This window comes from Astyanax mexicanus, chromosome 9 (genome assembly GCF_023375975.1).
Source record: "Astyanax mexicanus isolate ESR-SI-001 chromosome 9, AstMex3_surface, whole genome shotgun sequence".
Classification (NCBI taxonomy): Eukaryota; Metazoa; Chordata; class Actinopteri; order Characiformes; family Acestrorhamphidae; genus Astyanax; species Astyanax mexicanus.
The window spans coordinates 18,777,652-18,797,602 of record NC_064416.1 but is presented as its reverse complement, the minus strand read 5'-3'; the positions used below and the strand labels follow the sequence as shown (position 1 = coordinate 18,797,602).

General features: G+C 36.8%; 1 protein-coding gene across 2 annotated transcripts in view; it reads right to left on the bottom strand.

Annotated features, from left to right (window-relative positions):
* Positions 1 to 19,951, bottom strand: part of tspan9a (tetraspanin 9a) — a 320,549-nt gene that overhangs the window by 273,486 nt on the left and 27,112 nt on the right. For both annotated transcript variants that reach the window (XM_022679616.2, XM_022679617.2), the window contains exon 2: positions 9,821 to 9,865. The gene's annotated coding sequence lies outside the window, so the exon portion shown is untranslated. The remainder of the gene's footprint in view (positions 1 to 9,820; positions 9,866 to 19,951) is intronic.

Sequence of the window (19,951 nt, the reverse complement as noted above, 5' to 3'; positions counted from 1 at the left end):
GAACTTTTTGATTACCAGTCTCAGAAGTTGGGCAAAACAAATTATATTCTATATACTATAAAATTGCATAAATTGTCCAAACACTAATAAAAATGTTAAATATATAGTAATGCCTGTTAAATAGTATTTGTCATGGTTAAAGGTCTGTGTTTCACCAAACACAGCATGCTAGCTTAACCTAGCTTACTGCTAAAATACTACCATTACATTCAGTAGTAGTTCTGAAGTTAGCAACATTGTATAGTGGTGGTTTTTTGCCTCATATTTTGACCAAGTTTTTGAAGCTCTAGGTCGAAGAGTCTTGGTTTGCCACTGCTAATGACAAGTTGGAACTGTGTTGCTTACACTCTGCTTTAGCCCCTAAGCGTTTGTTTGTGGGAGAGGTCATAAAGAAGACGTTAATTACTGAAATTAGCTGAAGCTACAGGATGGTTGTGGGTCACACAACACTGGAATTTTGTGTTTTACCTCCTTGAACACGTCAAATTCAGCTAATGACAGGTTTGATACCTAACCAGCATGTCACATTATGTGTGGGAAAGTAGTAAACAAAGCTAAAGCTAAAGCTAAAGCTGGTGACCTCTGAGTCAGAAACATAGTATGACATAAAGCTCAGCAATGCAGAGAGTGGACAGAGCTGAATGTCCATAGTGCTTTCCATAGCAGTGCAGTGAGGGTTAGCCAGAGTACAGTGCAAAAAAAGGAAACATATGAAGGATCTGCATACACTGCATGCCCAAGGTGAGCATCTCTGATAGTAATACTGTTTGATGGTTCAACTGCTTTAACAGCTTTAAAAACTGAGCAACCGAGCCATAACCACAGACCTGACTGAATAAATCTACTACCATCCCTATCCCCAGTGAAAGCCAATACAATGAAAACACAGGCAGGCTAAATGAATTAGCTTAAGGTGGACCTTTATGGAGAAAAATGCTCACAGGGGCTAAAGGTTAAGCCCCATTTCTGAATGAGATTTTCATGGGATGCAGGACAAAAAAAAAGGAAAGCTAAGAAAAGCATTCATGATCCTAAGTAAGCTATGATGGCATCCATAAAAAATAACCCACTGTCTGCTAGCTGCTCCTAGAAGTTCAGTCCACTCAGGCTGCCACTAAGCTGAACTGTATTCTCTTGATGAAATCCAGTGTCTTCCAACAACAGCAGACCTAGCTGCTCCTTTATTTCATCATGTCTTTAAATTGTTCCACTGCTTCCATTAATCTGGCAGTCACCTTCAAATCCAGCTCCAAAAATAGCAACTTTCAGACCTTGCCCCATTTTCCTATAAACTGATGTCAAAAGCTCACCCGGATAAAAGAAGATGGAAAGTTTATCCTAAGCCACCATGCATGATCTTTAAGGTGGTTAAATGACATTATGTCATAGCTGACCCAGATTGCAGTGGACTGGTGGTAGTGGTGGTGGTTTAACCCAAAACCAAGGGAGAAGCAACAGCATTTAAATAACAAAAAAGAAATATATACAGCTCTGGAAAACCTGAGAGAGATCTAAGACCACTTTAGTTTCTGAATTAGTTTTTCCGATTGCAAAAATTCAAGCAGTACAGCTTGCTTTGATGGTTTGTGATCATCCATTTTCCTTTTAAATATATTCCAGGTTTTCAATTTGGTAAAATCAAAGGAACTTAATTTTAAATGGTCTAAAAGCTGTACATTTGAACATATTATTAAGCTTCTTTTTAAAGTTTCTTATAGTAAGCTTAGCTCTTTTATTTTGCAGTTATGCAGTGATATTGCTTTATATTTATACATAAAATGTAAAATACACCTAATTTAAGTCAAGCACATGCATCAGGTTATATAGAAAACAAAGACAGGAACATTTCTATTTCTGTTTTATATTTCCTTCCACATTCTAAATCTTAAAGCACTATGTAGAGACTAAGTAGGTATTTGAGATTCAGCCAAACATGCATAATTTCTTTTTTTTTTCCATAAGAGTTTTCATAGTTCCCATACAACCACACTGAAAACAGAGTTTTTAAAATCTCTGCTTTGTTTTCAGTTACCAACATGAAGTTACATGTGGAGAAAAGGCCAAAATGCAGACAAAAAAAATTCAGATAAAAATATTCAAATACATGTGTTTAAAGGGTTTTAAAGTCGGGAAAACACCAAACTGTGCTGGAGTCCAGCCTTGAGGTTCCCATCACTGCTTTGAAGAATATAGTCGCAACTCTCTCCATCTTTCTCATATTGCTTTTTGTCATGATATAAATCTACCAGTTGTTCTTTTCACTGTGTCAAACATTAATAATGAATGGACCAATGAAACTGCTCCAATAAGACTTGGAATAAAACCTTTCCACACTGACTTCCATTAAAAGTTCTAAAATATTGTTTTTCTTTATGCTGTAGATTTGCCATTTATGACATACAGCGTTTTTGCATGAGGCTAACAATATCATGCTTTTCTTGCTTTCCTTAATGACACGCCAATAAATTGTTTTTTCTTTTATACATGCAAATGCATCAATTATACAATCGATTAACTGTGAAGCCATTAAAATGAATCTATTAGAGAGCAGAGCTCAATTTATCTCGTAATCAGCCGTGACCAGAAAAGAATGGGTCTTCTGACAGAAGAGAAACAGGAGACCAAAATCAAATATTAATCACAGTTAAATTACTAACACTTCTCCCATCACCTAATGGGCTTGTGTGTACACTGTACAACTCAATAGTGTAAAAATTACCATTACAAATAAATGTAATGTCACAAAAAAGTATATTATAATGATTTTTTTGTCTAGTTTCATTTTTATAACAATTTTGGAAATTCTGTTCCGTTATTCCTAAAGAATGTATTTAGATACACACCACTCTAATTTTCAGTTGCAACCATTAGTCTTACACACACTTAAACACACTTACACACAAGTACTGCAAAAAATAGAATTTTCTGGAGCAAACAAACATCAACCTATTGCTCAATGCCTAATGCCAGACATTTGCTAGAGGACTATAAAGCACCCCTTTCCCAGCACTGAGACCAATGTGGGGCAGAGAATGTGTGTTGCTCCATTCAATCCATCTGGGATAAGAGGTTGAGGATGAGGTACAATTGTGAACAAACCACACGTATAACGCGTATCACTCATTAAATGCAATCAAATACTCATAGCAATGCTCCTAATCAAGTAGAAAGCCTTTCCTGGACAACAGGGATGGCTACTCCAACAAAAGAAAGATCAACCTTTTTAAAATACCTTTATTTTCTAAGAAAAAATATTTGGACAAGTGTCCAAATTGTTTTGCCACAGATTGTAACTCGAGTGTAACACTCACTGTTATGAAACCAGGCTGAAAAAACGCTATTCAGCAATATTTACAGAGTTTAGGTCTGCCTGTCCTTTTTTAAACAAAGCTCATATTTCATATCCAAAGAAAAAGGTATGCTGATGACAAACGTAAATGAAAAAAAAGGGCAAGCAATTCATCTAGAAAATTGTTCTCCTTGTTGAAATATGAAAATGAAAAGCAAAGACGAGCGAGGCTGAGATCTCAAAAAGCTTCTTGAATGCAATTCAAAAACCCACACAGCAGGAAAATGTTCAGTTCTGTTCCATTACATGCTGCAAACAAAACGGCTACAAGGCTGTGCAGTCACCCAAGGTTTTGTCCACTGAAATGAAAACATTTTGCCAAAGGAGGAAGAAAAACGTGACGGAGTCCAAAGAGCCCAAAGAACTCAAGAGTTAGTGGAGTGGATATTTAGCTGTTTGCTCTCCTACCTGTCTGAGAGCAGGCCAAGTTCCAATGCAGGGAATTCTATCTGCCTGAGGAACACAGCTATGGAAGCTTAACTGCTCCCAACACTCCAATAACTTGTACAGACCAATGACGGGTATGAAACACTACCACAACACCTGCCAGGCCTGGCAGATGTAGTACTATCACCTGACTAAACGCCCCAGAGAACAAATTTATGCTATTCCTCCAGTGATTTTAGGGACAATAGGTCACTGGGCTGAAGGAATGAAAGCCAACATTTGCCAAAAAACAGTACCTGGCCATTTTAGTTATATGTAATATATATTATATATAATATATTATATATAATATATATTATAATATATATATATATATATATATATTAATATGTAATATTAAATGCATGTAATCAAGCATTATTTAATTCTAATTTAAGAGATGCGCTTGCGTTGCCAAATATGCACTTCTCTGACATTTTTTCATATACCATCTAAAACAGGCTGGACAATAATTAACTATCAATATACATCACCATAGAAAATGTTACAGTAACAGGGATATATTTTTTAAGCATACTTCTATACATTATTCACAACATCTTTCCATGACAGACATTCATTAAAGGGCATTTTTTTGTGTGTTTTGTTAATAATTGTTATTAACAATGAACAATTATTAATAATTATTAAAACATGTAATTGATATCAAAATTATATAATTTCCTCAAAAATTAATATATTGAAACAAAAGTGTTGGCCATATTATCCTGCCTATCCTCAAATTATTACTGCTGTATCCAGTATTACAGGGGCTAGAAAATTGTGCAGGTATTGCAGATGGCTCTGTATCTACTGTACCACCACCACCAACTTTAACGCACACAGTAAAGTAAAGGGTCTTAGGTGTGTTTTCAACTGTTCTGAAGCACATCATGCTATTTTGTAGACAGACACTGAACAGAAATTAAATACATTGGGCATGTCGTTATTTTTAAGTGCTGTCCTCATTTGGAGATATTTAAAAAATGGAAATACAAGGGTACATGGTATTACTGTTATACTATGGCTGCATGATATTGGAAAAAAAAACTAAAATTTTGTTGTGCCGCAATATATATTGCGATATTGACAAACAGATATTTACCAAATTTCACAAAAAGTCAATAATCCAGCAAAGTCATAATAATAATACTAATAATCCAGTCTGTGCATCAATAATTGGAGTAAATTAAAATGGTATATCTGGTAGACACTCTTATGTATAATTAACAGTGTTAATTCCTTAACATACAATAAACAGCAAAAACATTTGGAAAAATGTACGTTGAATTTGCACATGGAAATTGACTATAATTGACTGGTGTACATTGTGATATCGATGCTAAAATCATATATTATCCAGCCCTACATTATACCCTCTCTACCCTACCTTTGACACCAATGTTGTAATGGTGTCTTAACAAGAACATCATAGACAACATTAGAAGCAACCATACACACTTTTTTGGTTGGGGTTGCATGGTCAGCAGCAGCACTGAAAGCATTGAGAGCATATGATATGATCTCTTACATGGTCATTTAGGGGATAACCCACAGCCCCCTTAAAGGCATCCCAAGGGTTGTTTGCTTTTTTTTTCATCTCATTCTTTTATTCACCATCAAAACCACATTAAACCAAACCTCGTCACATCCAACTCTGTAATTTTGTCTCACTGCAGTGAGAAACACCCATGTGAGCGAAGGCCACGATCTAAACAGCACACAAAATGTTTGAAGATGCTGCTTTTTTCACAAAGTCTTTTTGTGAAGGTCAGGAAAAGTCTACTGTCAGTTATTGAATGGTAGTTCAATGGCTCAGATGTAGCAATTAAAAAACATTAATGAGATGTAGGCACACACATAATGCATTTCAGACCTTTTCATTTCATTTCATTTCATTTCAGATCTCTTAATCTTTTCACCAACAGTACAGGAGATCAACACCCATGAACCTCTTCCTCTGAATACAAATATATTTATAAGCAGTGTTTGGAAAGTAAGGGCAAAGAACAAGAAGTTCATGTGAGGTCTAGGCCTGGGGCCTATTCCACCAAGTCACTTCAGCTTAGATAAGGTTTTTGATCAAGCGTCAGCTTTGCAAAACCAAAGCAAACGAAGTCAAGGTTGATTCCTTTCACAATAACAGTTAAAGAGACCATAGCCTTCTTTTGAATTTCACTGCTACGCTCTTATAAAAAATACTTTAAAGAATTGATTGAGAAATGCTGTAAAAGAACCGCTTTAGATTTCTTAAAGAACAGTATCTGTGTGAAAAGCCTTTACATTATTAAAAAACATTCACATCAAGTTCTTCACCCTTACTTATCTCACCGTTTCTGCTACCTGCATTTTCAAAATTTCATAAAATCTCATGTAAACGCAACTACAAAAAAGAGGGCTTTAATTCAAAATAACACAGGAAGTGGTATCATAATGCACAACTCAGTATTTCTATCCATCTATCATACCTGGCATCAGGATGAGAGACATAAGGAAGAGAGGGTTGAAACGTAGATTAAACCTTAGCAAACATTAAGTTAGAAATTTTTTACAGTCAAAAAGTACATTCACAACGCAACAACCAACTTGATAAAAAATAAAATCCCCAATAAAAAGTCAATGTCAGGTCCACAATGTTTTTAAATCCACAGAATACAGATCTGTTTCTATAAAGATAGATCCCATTGTTCAAAATCTCTGTAAAAAACATAGCTGGGATTTAAGAGGAAATATCTTGTTAAGAATGGTTAGTAAATGAGGCTCATTGTTCTTAATGAAATTCTCACTCAAAGAAGCATTAGTAGCACACGCTATTAAAATACAGTAAATCCAGAATTAGATCAAACTTAAAAGTTACCTGGATAAACTAGAAACCCTCCATGATAAGACAGACATGAAACAGGACTTTTCACAGTGACATTTCTGAACACTTTCATTAACATTTCTTTGAGCTTAGGATGAGTAGCACAGCCAGAACTTTTACAATAGGATGGGCAGTTTAGACAAAAAAAAAATAAAAAATCATAAAAGAGAAGGAAATTAAGTTATTCTGTACAGTATATGAATGCTGTTACTGAAATGGCATACAAAGTGATGCACTGAATTTACATAACTGAATCTGCACATCATTTCCATATGAATAAAATATTACATAAACACAATTAGTGCTGAGAGTAAGCTGAAAGACAGAACTGAGTGGATGTAATGTGTTTTATTCATTCGTGAGCAAATGGTAGATAATAGAGTCAAGCCAATTCAGAGCATCACTTTTTTGTTCAGTTAGACATTGAACAACTAATTTCAAGGAAAACATTTCATGTAGATAGGCCACTTTATAGGCTTACCTCACTACAGGTTATTATACCATATTACACCCATAAACTGCTTCATTTGAATACAAATATATAAAATCAGTGTTTGGAAAGTAAGAGCAAAGAACAAGAAGACAAATAAACCTTACAGATTAAATCTTATGTTTAAATCTTAAGTTTTGTTTAATTTTGTAATTAGTTTATCAGTTGAATACTTCATAGTCCATAGCAATGATGTTGTATGGAGAATTGCTGAATGATGAACATGGTGGAAAAAAACACTTTCTACTGGTTGAGAGCTAAGCAAGTAAAGTATGCAGGCTAGGTATTAGCTGGATATTAGCTGGATATTAGCTGGATTATTCAGGGTTGGAAAAATGTATATTGGAATTGCACAAAACATTGCATGTTTGTGTATTTACAGTAGATTAGTCCACAACTTCCACAGACTATGGGCATTTTCACGCATATAGTTTGTTTGCTCTAATCTGAGACAGTTAACTATTGTTTTGGCCCAAAAAATACAAAAATGTAAATCACAACAAACCATGTGAGAATGTTCTCTCTGCTGATTGGTCAAACCTGCCAGGAAAGTAAATACAGGAAGAAGATCATCCTGTGTTTTGGACTGCAGATTTCATAGCAGTTTAACATTAACAAGTAATTATCTGGGTGATATACCAGGTTAAACTGTACTTGCATGGCAGTTTAGCCTCTGGGTCTGGGGGGGCAAAAAAGTGGTTATTGTGTAAATCTAAACACAGTTAACATCCTTAATGACCTGGTTTGGCATTAGGGTTTTGAATAATATTCACTTTTCTAGCTCAGCAAGGCAGCCCATTACCCCTGTGTGGCACCGGCCACCCCTGGGCTACGCCCCTGCACAAGGCCTTCACTATAATAAAGAGCAGAGCCAGATGCTGCCGTGCTGCTGAGCTGCAGGCAGAGAACACTGCAGGTCTGAACTGTACCTGCCCGAGGTCAATGCCAGCCAGCCTGTTCTTAGCACTGCACCACCAGCATAACAAACAGGGGTTTTCAGCTGATCAAAATCCTGCATGTTCCTGAGGAGCCAAGTTGGCCGGAGGAATAACTCTTAGTGAGCTGCTGACAAAGAGCTTTACTTTAGCCAGCAGTTTTCTACACTGTGTGAGGTACTGTGTGGGTATATGTGTGTTCAAGTCACACAACCACCTGAGAATTATATTTAGAAGTCCTCTGCAGCTCTCTTTCTTCCTGGCCTCGATGTCAAATACTGCCAAACACTGCTGGTACAGCCTAGGAACAAGCCTAGAGTATGACTTAGAATGATAGCACTAAGAATAATCTCCATCTAACATACGTTTTTAAAAGTTCTTTGAGTACAATTACGTTTGAAAAAACTTTACATTAAATTAAGGTTCTTGAGACCTTTAAAAGTTTCTTAACACTGACGAAATATCCTATCAACTTTATTTAAGCAGTTCGACTTATGGCTATACACTATGGTAGCATGCTTTAACAATGTAGAACAAATTGAAAAAACAATGTTTTCAAAAATTCTGAAGCAGAGGCAGTGGGACACAACTGACAAAAATTGCCATGTAGCTGAAGCACTGTATAGTGTTTTGTTAATTCATCTGCTGGGACATACATGTTTGTTGTTAAATAAATAAATACTTTTAAAAATCAAAAATATATTTAGGCTATGGTTAAAAAACAAAGTGAAATTATATGAGGGTATTTAGCCTTTGGACAAAAAATTCATTTTGTTAGGTGTTGGACAGAAATGGTAATTTTGGTACATTAAATGATATAAAATCATGTTTTGACTTATAAAAACCTTTAACAGTGAAAAAGACATCCTGAGTGCTTTTAAAGGCCTTCACACTTCACAAATCTTTATTGATCAATGCCATAAAATAACCACTTTTAGTTGTGTATAAAAAAAAAGATTTTTTTTAAATATATTTTTTATACTTATATACTTACTATGCATACTTTTTAAAAGCATAGTTTCTTATGAAACCCACATGGCATCGCTTAAACAACCATTTGAAGCATTTCAATTAGAAAACAACATAAAAACTTTACTCTGGAGGAAGATCTAGAATGCTAAATCTATATCTAGTGCCCTGCCCTCTGACAGAATGGCACTCAGGACAACTTGACTGCTTATTAGGCCTTCAGAAATGTGTGCATATAAGCAGAGAGTAATTACTAGCCCTTTGAGATGTTCTTTAATATTTTGTGAAAGTGGTTGAACCCTGCAGGTAACACACTCCCACAGGACAAGGCTATAAATGCAGAAAGCAGAATAATTGTTTCCTTTCACCACCGACACAAAGCCACAGAGACTGGCCAAGCGGAGGCAAGCCAACAAGCCAACCGCTCTCTCTCTCCCTCACCAGCTAAACTCTAATTCAGCCTCAGGGATCATCCTGCTGGCCACGAGCCATTATTCCAGTTCATGCATGGGAGGACATTAGAAAAAAACATTAGAAATAATGACCCCTCATACAGTCTTAGCAAGTTCACTGTGCAGAAGCCCAGATATCACTAACTACATTAATGCAGTGTATATTCATGAGGTTAACCTAATTAACATATCAGTGCCCCCTGTGTGCCCCCAACCACTGAGTACAAACAGCTGGGCCAACTTTAACCCTTAACTATTAACAGCCATTTAACAAAGGAGGTAGGTTCAGATGTTGTGCCAAGTCTAGTTCAATTATATATACTGTTTGTCTCTTACCAGCTTTGGTATGAAGGCTGTCTCTGGTAGATGTGGCAGCCAGGCCTGTCGAAAGAAAAAAAGAGACTTTTAAATACAGTGGTTTAAATACAAACTTGAAATGAACTGTAATAAAAGTTAGGTTAAAAGTTATTAACAAACTCACTCATGTAAAACTATTTTACAAACTGCAAAAACAAACACAAAAGCCAAAAAAAGCAAATATTTCAAGATATAGTATTTTGAGTTTTTTTTACACTTTTAACAAACCACATCATATAAATTGTGTGGGTGAAGATTAAGGCTTTGTTCAACTAGCAGGTAAAAGTGGTCCAAATCCAAACCACATATTTTTTATTGTAAGTGACACAGGTGTTTTATCTGTGTGGCAGTGCAGTATTAAATGTGGTATTAAAATCTAATACAATCTAAGTCTGAACAGCCAATTCAGAGTTCAGGCAACTTTTACATCAATCCAACTCAACAACTGCTGAAGAAAGAAAAAAAAAAAAGAACAACAGTAATAAGGGAGGTTTTCAGTACCGAGATATTAAGCTACAGAGCTCATAAATATTAAGGATGATGTCTCTGTTTAAACAAATGTAGAAGGACAATATGGCCAACGTTTATATTGCAATATATTTTTAAATCCTGATATCAATATAAACAAAGCCACAGAAAAACTGCCAAAACTTCCACACTGGATGTCCACACCTAATTACAGCCACCTCTAAGAAAACATTGGGAATCTAAGCTTGCTGTAAACAAACTAAAGCATTTCACTCAGCAAAAATAAATAGATTTTAATAGAGACGCTATCTTTAAGAAACTCCTGAAGACAGAGCTCTTTAAAGATCACCTACTCTCCTAACACCTCTAACAAACTAACTACTTCTAACCTCATTCCCTTCTTCGCCTCCTTTACTCCTCTATCCCACTATTTCCCTTTTGGCCCTGTCTAAAATGTTTTTTAACTTGAACTCTGTCCTCTATTGCTAAACATACATCATTACTGTAACTCGATTTGGACAAAAGCATCTGTCAAAAATAAGGTAATAATAATGCAAATAGTTATTTGTATAATTATATGTTTTTGTTTACTTAATGCCAACACTGCATGAATAGATAGCACACTGTGTTGTTTTCCAGTCATCTTTCTTAAAAAGCCTATATTTTATTTCAAAAACACATAACTAAGTTACTATTTTAATAATGACAATAATATAAGTAATATAAATAACAAAGACCTGCACTGTAAATTTCAAAGTGGAAACATAACTGAAAATTGTTTTTTTCCTAGTTAGCATTAAAAAGTTGAGTGTGGTTAGTGGTGTTTGTTACTTTTGCTACTCACAGAATAGGCTGAAAAGATGGACTGTTGAAAGCAGTATCATCTGGTTAGTAAAGTTAAAATCTTTATCCTCTTTTCTCCACATATGAACTGCAGAAAATACTAAAAAGCAAGTTCCAGACTGAGCAAGTTTGCAGCATGGACTGTAGCATAGTCTGGCTGCTGATTAACGCATCATTGGCTGCAGCCTGTACGAAGGCGGGGCTCATCCACTGAGTATTGGTAGCTGTGCCCACCTCAAGTTCCATTCAGTGGTTAGATGAGGTACTGCAGGTTACTTCCACAACAGTGAGCCACACTGAGCTGCTGTATAAACCTTAATTCCAAATCAGATCAGCTAAATTAGAGAAATATTGGGCAATGACGTATTTTGGCTGACACACAGCCCACTGATCTTTCCATCTCCAATGTGAAGCATTCCACTTGTGCACAAATGCACATCAGTTTAAGATTGTTAACGGATTTAAAAAAAAATATTTGCCATATGCCACATTAAAAGAGAATTGATAGATCTTGCCCTGGTCTTCCAATACAGCTGATAGATACAGAACAAGTGCATGAAGCGAAAGAAGCATGTGAACTGAGATGGTAAAATAATAATACTAGGGATTAGGCCTGTCACGACAATTACATTATGTACTTATTATACAATACATGGACATTAATATTTTATAATCGTGAAAAACTACAGTTACAATGAACATAGATAGCATTGTCCCATTTAGTGGAGTATGACAACAAATTTTAAGCTCTTATTTTTATGTAGAAATGCTTAATTCTTCTTTAAAGAAAAATAGACAAAAAGACAACTTGGGATTGCAACATCTGCAGCAACTCTCAGTAAACTCAACTACTTGCACAAAATATGCATTAATATCACTGCGATAATGTTCACAAAGCAACAAATTCATATCTACAGGAAAATCATATCAAATACATTATAAATATTTTATAACCAGCCCAGACAGTGCTAACCACATTCTCCTCCACATTCAGTTCCACAGTGAAACTGTAATGGATCTGGATGTTCTCGCAGCGCAGGTTGAGGTGGTACTCCATGAGCTCATGCTGTGTATATGGATGGGAACTGTGTGGAGGCAGCAGCTGCTGCTTGGCTCTGTGCTATAGAGGGCCTCATTTTTTTCTGGAGGACTGTTAAGTATTCCCATGCCCATCACTAGGCATGCCCTGAACCACAGCACTCGCGGCACTGCTTAAATTATGGCTAACCACAAGGCAAGGCCTAGCTTCTCCCCCACCCCACACTACTTCATTCTACAACTCTCTCTCTCTCTCTGGGCCAGCATACTCATGCTCATACAGCACAGGAAAATAAGGCACAGGAATAGTAAGACGTGGCTTTCTAAATAGAATTATTTTAGTTTGTATTCCTGACTCCAAAAATGAAGCCAAGATGCAATTAATGACTTTTTTCCTTGTGGCTTTGAGCAGAACTCTGCTCGGCATACATTAAATTAGGCAATTGGCAGCCAATTGGCATTGTTTTTCCTTAAACCTAATCTCCATTGATCCAAGCACTTCCCTTTTTCTGGGAAAGGCTGCTCCACACACCAGCTAACCCATTTTTACAGGGCTACAGAGAAAGCAATAGAAAAGGAGAGAGAGAGAGAAATAGAGAGATGTATGTAAAGAGGAAAGCAGACACTTCTGTTTAAATGCAATTACAGATCCTTATCCCAGACCCTATGGTGAGAGCGAGACGGCTCTGGTATCTTCCTAAAGGAAGAGGATGGGCCACAAATTAAATCACAATACGAAAGTCAAACTGTCTGCCATCCTCACATTATATCTATAAATAATTACAGGACCATCACAGGTGGATGCAGTAGCATAATCTTATTGTCAAGTGAAAGTATTGATCCTGATTCATTTATATAATTCAGTTACATAAAAGTCTAGCAAAGCATATCTTCAGTAGGAGTTAGTCAAAAGCACTCATCATTCATTCCAATAGAAGTGACATGTGTTAGAACATTCAGAAGAACTTAATTAGCAAATTCGGTCCATGGCAAATCGCCAACTGCAATTAGAAAATGCCAGCTGAGTCATATTTCTAAGCTTTATAAACTCTGATTCTTCAACCTTTGTATTAACACTCATAAGGGGGAGCAGAGTAAAGGGTTTTTAACTAACTGGATATCACTCTTGAGAGTCGGGTCACTCAGTCTAGTACAATGAGTATCAGAGAAGCAGAATACAGCAGAGCCAACAAATAGAGTTGGAAAATGGTGCAGACCAGCTATAGAGATCACATCCAAATGTAGTGCTAGACACCCAGCATGTTTGGGTGTGTTTCCACTTTGAGCTTCACAGTTTAGTTCTATGCAATAAGATATAATCTCCTACAGCTGATGCACAAATTTGGCAACTCTATGAAAAAAAGTGTTTGATTTCAAAAAGTAATCTACATGTCATTTTGAGAGGCAATGCAGAACATCACTAAAGTCCACTACTATTCTACACTACTATGTTTGCTTGAAGTTTAAGACCCTTCATCCGATCCTGCCCTCAATCATTATCAGCAATCAACTAAAAGCCAAGGTCTACTTTTTTATAAAAACATGTACATACATTTTATTTATTACTAGATTAATGCTATGCCTAACAATGTGACAGTTAAGCAAGTCTCTTAATGAACTCAAATAATGCAAACAAAACAAGTTCATATTCATAAAGTTTTACGTTTTAAGTTTAAAGGTTTAATTACAAATTTCATGCATCTTGGCATATTCTTTTCCACCAGTCTTATACTCCTGGTGCAAACATTCGAGCAGTTCATTTTGGTTTGATGGCATGGGATCATCTATCTTCCTCTTGATTATATTTCACAGGTTTTCAATTTGGTAATTTAAAGAAATGTATCATTTTTAAGTGGTCTCTTATTTCTTTACAGAGCTGTATGTGTAGCTCAATAAATATTGCCTATATTAATCTAAATTAATAATTTATGCCTCCTGGTAACAGTTATCTTCATTCTAAACAGAATTGAATGCAACCTTTTCTTTGACAATACACTACAATCCACTGTGAATCCTCTGCTTCAGTGAGCATCAGTCTGAGTGTAGGCATTTAAAGAGAACAATACAAAAAGAGAGAGCAGCTCTACTAAAATATCCATCACCTGCCTTATCCCACCATGTGCTCAGCACCTCACATGCCAGTATCCTCAGACTGAGTGAACCTTTCCACCTTTCTCTGTGGAGCAGCCATCCTCTCTCCTCTATTTATTTGGCTCTCTTTCAGTAAACACAGAGACACGGTTGCATGGCCTCTCCTTGACACCCTCTGTTTGTTGGAGTGCCGCTGAAAGCTGGACAATGGGAGTGGAGCTCTTTCAGTTCTGCCTCATTAATAGTCTCATCCAAACACAGTCGGTCCATCAGAACACTTCCAGGCAGGACGACCTGCACACACTCAGTCTCCGGTCATATGAAGGCAATCAGCGCAGGGTAAAATGCAAATGATATGACCGTGTGAGTGCTTAGAGTAATGGCAGGGTGAAGACACTGCCAAAGTCTTTCCAGCTATGATGTAATGGTGAACAGTGTGAACAGTGTGGAAACACTTAAGGACACCAAACCTTACTGACTACAATTAAATTTGCCAATCTATTTGTAAACAGATCGTTCTATATTACATCACGCTCTGGATTAACCCCTTAAAATGCCGTATATGGGCCACAGGTTTAGGTGATACAAAACTCTGTTTTCTGCAGTAAAATAACTTTTTTACATTCTAAAAATGTTGAGGGCTTTGAAATCTCCTATAGGACACTTGAGAAGCTGCCTGTTCTCACTTAGCAAAACTAGACAAACATAACGAAACTAAAGATTTGCAGACCATGAACTAGTTGATTTGTATTCAAGAAAATATTGATTTTAAACTGAAGTTCAGAAGAGAGACCATTTTAAGCAGATTTACTTAAATATTTTCTATATTTGCTATTACAATTATACTTTTACTGCTTTTCAGTAATGTTCCTTATCAAACATGAAGCCTTATTATGTAATGCTTGAATAGAAAGCCTCAAGATTTAGTGATGTAATGTCAGACAGACATTTGACAAAAATCCTGGTCTGCTAAAGTACCAACCTACCGCAAACTAACCTTTTTACAATGGCACCAAGCAAAGGGTGACATATACACACTGACAACCATGACATTAATACCACTCACAGGTGCAGTGAAAAACACTATGTTCTACTGAGGCATCTGTCAAGGGATGGAATCTACATGTTAAGCAGCAAGTGAACATGCAAGTGGTATGTTCTTGGAGTAGATGCAGGAATAGGAAAATGGGCAAAATGGGAATATGAGCCACTGTGACAAAGGCAAAGTTGCCATGGCTAGACAAGTGGATTAGAACATCCGATCTCACTGATGTGTTCCATGGAAGTAGGCCCATCATGACAATTACTGACTTATCATTCAATATATAGGCAGTATAATTTTGCTGACTTTCATAGCTTAATTAAATGTTGCATTACATTACCCTGATATTTTGGTATTATAATATATGTGACATAAAACAAATTGCAATAATAATGCAAGTATTTCCCTGACAATATATGATCACAAAAAAAATGCTGTTGTAACAGATCCAACATGGAGGCCTTGCTTCAAAACTTACTGGACTTTTACCTACTTAGGAATTAAAATCAAACCATCACTGACAGACCTAATACAATTAAACTATTCTGATACTCCTAAATCAATAAAAGCAAACTTGGAGAGATGGTCTAATCTATCTTTGTCACTTCAAGGACGAATATCCATTGTGAAAATGGTTATTCTCCCCCCGTGTTAATTTTTTATTTGCAATGATCCCCCTAGCTCCTCCAACAGACTTTTTTAAATCCCTTCAAGTTATTCTTACAAATTTTATTTGGGCTGGCAAGAGACCCCGTGTGCGTTTCTCTACTTTGCAAAGGCCCAAGAAATTGGGTGGCTTAGCACTGCCGAATTTTGAACTTTATTATCTATCCTTTCAAATGAGAGCTATTCAAATTTGGTTATGCGAAGAGTCTAAAATTCCCTGGCGTACTACTGAAGCGGCCTCAGTTAAACCCCATTGTCTACATGATATTCCATTTTTCTCTAAAAATCCCAGATCAGCATCTATTAAATTTGACCCTATTATTAGTCACTCTTTACGGGTCTGGCAGAAAATTAGATCTAAATATATTAAAGTTCCTCCATTTACCTCATCCTCTCCCTTATGGCATAACTCAGAACTGTTATTGGGGGGTCAGCCTTGTGGAATGGTGTCTGGTTTTCTAGGGGTGTAAAGACCCTAGGAGATCTGTTTGATTATAAGGGCATGCGATTCCAAGACCTAAAAAGTTCCTTCTCTCTCCCAGATCACACATTTTTTTTATCTACAAATTCGTTCTGTATTTCGTGCATGTGGAATCTCGCTGAATGCTTCTCTCTTTGCGCACCCATTGCATAAGTATTTACTCCCAGGCAGTGGGATGGTATCTCATCTGTATAATCACCTCTGCTCCCAAATCCCACAGAAACTTGCTATATCCGCAACTTGGGAAAGGGAGCTGCAGCAAAACAATCCACCTAACTGGAACAGGATTTGGGACAATATTTTTTCTTCATCAAGGAACCTTGCACATCAGTTGATACACTTCAAGTTAATCCACAGAATCTACACAACACCTCTAAAAAGATACCAAATGAAGCTCGCACCTGATCCCTACTGTCACCTCTGTGCTAATAATCAAATTGGCACAGTAATGCATATGTTTTGGGAATGTCCCACTGTTTATAAGTTCTGGGCTTCTGTGCTAACAGCTCTGAACCTTCCTGTTTCCCCTTCCCCAACACTCAATGATAACTCTATACTGCAGCTCCAGCTTCCTCATCGCAGATTTCTACTTGCTGCTTTAACAGCTTGGTTTAATCCTGCTCTTCCACTATCTGATGCCTGGAAGTGGAATGTTCTTTATATTGCTATCCATGAAAAATCCTGTGCTAGATTCCAGGGTGCATCAGACAAAACAATAAGAAACTGGTCTTCAGTTATTAGTCTTATCAGGAACCTTTTGTAATGCACTATATCTAATTCTCTGTATTTTTTGTCTCTTTACTGCTGTAATCACCTTCTCCCCACAATGCAAATAAAAAGTTATTAACAAAAAAAAAAAAAAAAAAAAAAAACGTACTGGACTTACAGGAAGAATCTGCTGCAAACTAATTTCTTGCTGCCAGGTACAACAGGACACCGTTAGAGGCCTTGTGTAGTCCATGATTCGAATAGTCAGATCTATTGTGGTGGCCCAATGGGGACCTTCTCAACATTAGGCAGGTGTTGTTGATTTTATTGCTGAAATATACACAGCAAGTCAGACAGTTCTGGTTGGAAACTGATGTCATAAAGCAGGGAAACAGGCAACCGTAAGGATCTGAGCCACTTAGACAAGGGCCAACATTTGTGATGGTTCACAATAACAGGCTTAAAACATCTCCAAAACATCAGGGAGGTCTTGTGGGATGTTTCCAGTATACATTGCTCTGTACCTACCAAAGGTGCTCAAACAAAGGACAACCAGTCAACTGGAAACAAGCTAGAACATGGTTTTTAATATACAGATATATTGGTGCTAGATTCTACAGTACACCTTCTTGTGGAGGTCTTGTGAACCCCAGGTGTTGCTGGGTCAGAGCTGTCAAGCAGGTGAATTTAATGTTAAGACTTTTTATAGCAATATCATAAAACACTGCAAATCTATAATACCAGCACTTTAATACCACCATCCCAAACCATAACATCCCTTCCTATAAGTAAACACACAGAATTTTTTCCACATAATTCCCATTGTAATTGGTCATAAACAAAAGTCTACAGTTTCAGTGGAAGGTCTGGCTGTGGAAACTCATATCCACAATCATACAAAAAAAAGTAATATAAAACAGGAAACTCTATAAATACACAAGCCAAGTCTTCCTGTTCCTTGACCTGACTTTCCTGTGAGTAACAAGTGGAAAATGTTCTGTGAGCCTTTACTAAAGCAATCACCCATAAACAAATATTGTCCTGTAAAAAAAGTCCTTAAATTCAGAACTTCTCGTTCAAAAAAGGCCATAAAACAAGTAAAAACGAGTATAAAACAGGCAAGTCTGGTTTTGCTGGACCACCACTGGCTGCATAGAATCATTGACTGGTCAGGCCAGCAACAGGTGTGGTAACAATGCTAATGCTGCCATAGTAATGCTGGCTGAATCGAACACTGCATTAATGATGCTAATATCACAATGGCAAGGCTGAATGAGGTAGACGGCCAGTGTGGAAGCAATGCTAGGATTGCAGTTTCGATGTCGGGCACTCGGTAGCAATGCTAATGATACGGTAGTTTGGGTGGGTTAGGCCTGCATCCCTTTACTAATGATGCTTATGGTTTGGTAGCGATACAAATGGCATGTTAGAAAGACAGTAACAGTAACAGTAGTGCAGCAATGCTAACAGCTCTATAGTTGCTGAGGGTGCATAATCATGTTGTTGATAATGTTGATGGATGACACAAGCCATCAAAACCAAGTTGAACTGCTTAAAATTTTGCACCAGCACAAAGTTATACATAAAGTTATCCAAAAGCAATGTGTAAGACCAGTAAAGGAGAATATGCCAAGATGCATGAAAATTGCAATTAAAAACCAGGGTTATTCCACCAAATATTGATTTCTGAACTTTTAAAACTTTATGAATATGAGCTTGTTTTCTTTGCATTATTGTTTGAGGTCTGAAAGCTCTGCATGTTTTTTCAGTCATTTCTCAGTTTCAGCAAATTAATGCTCTAAATGACTACTTTTATTTGCAATTTGGGAGAAATGTTGTTCGTAGCTTATAGAATAAAACTGTTTATTTTACTCAAACATATACCTATAAATAGCAAAATAAGAGAAGCTGATTCAGTAACTGAAGTGGCCCCTTAATTTTTTCCAGAGCTGTATGTATCACTTTAGTTGTTTCCTTTGCAGTAATATTTCATTTACAAACTAGAACAATACAACATTAGTCCAACTTATAACAATGTTACCTCTCGTCACTGAAGTTTGGTGGAAAAGTTCATCAGTCACTAAGCAAAATTGTGTCCTCTAGGCCAGCTCACTAGGCAGTCTAGCAATACATCCCAGTGTTATGCATTAAGTTCTCAACAACTTGTTGAAAAATAATATAAATTTGAAGAGCAGAAGTCCCAGCTCAGGATTCTCAGACCAGCAGAAGTCTCCTTTCCTTTCAGGGTGACCTCTTCAAGCATAAGCTGCATCAATCAACCAGACAGGCCATTTAGCACACAGAGGAGGGTAAAGGAATAAAAGAAGCCATCACTCACAGGACTGGGGCATCAGAGAGAGAAGCTGCAGTAGGTGGCCCTGCTGGAGCTCTAACAGATGGATGAAGCCTCAGGTACATGTTAAGATCTGCCGTTACTCTTTAAGGCTCACTGCCAAACACCTTAATTTCTTTTAGGCAGAGCACTCATATAAAAATACTCACAGCCTGAGTGAACTAAAAATGTACCACAGTGTATGTATTCATAACTTTGAAAACTATATATTACAAAAAATATATATGTTTGAATAATGTGAACAGAGCAAAACCAATTAGCTACAGAACGGCAACTAATAAAGAGGCCTTTAAAGGTAATCAGGACATAACATTGAAACCACCTTCCTGTAATATCTAATATCACACTTATGCCACCAAAACTGCTCTGAACCACTGAGGCACTGACTCTTAAGACTCTGAAGACCTCTGAAGGTGTTCT